This window comes from Macadamia integrifolia, chromosome 12 (genome assembly GCF_013358625.1).
Source record: "Macadamia integrifolia cultivar HAES 741 chromosome 12, SCU_Mint_v3, whole genome shotgun sequence".
Taxonomy (NCBI): domain Eukaryota; kingdom Viridiplantae; phylum Streptophyta; class Magnoliopsida; order Proteales; family Proteaceae; genus Macadamia; species Macadamia integrifolia.
Genome location: NC_056568.1, coordinates 27,287,041 through 27,287,430, shown reverse-complemented (window position 1 = coordinate 27,287,430; position 390 = coordinate 27,287,041).

The window sequence follows — 390 nt, the reverse complement described above, 5'->3', positions numbered from 1 at the left end:
AAAAAAAAAAAAAAAACAAAATATAAACTCCTATTTGATACAAACGGGATATAAACTTCTAAAATCACAAGGGAGAAAACACATTTGTTGGGGCACCACCAGAATGAGTAATTATGAGTATAATGAGGCTGCACAATTACAGGAAACAATCAGAATGTGACCATCAAAGTAACAGTATTTCTCATCTCAATTGAGATAAGAGTGCCAGCTTTCCCAATAAAAACCCGTTTGCAGCAATGCATATTGATCATATGAGAAAGGAAAGTGTTCAACCTGAAAAATGTTCTTTTCTGAAAAAACTTACTCCCTCTGAAGTCACCTTCATTTCTTTCTCATTTTCACAAGAGCTACCGTTTGGTCCGTCTGATGTAACTAACCTGTGCTGAGGCA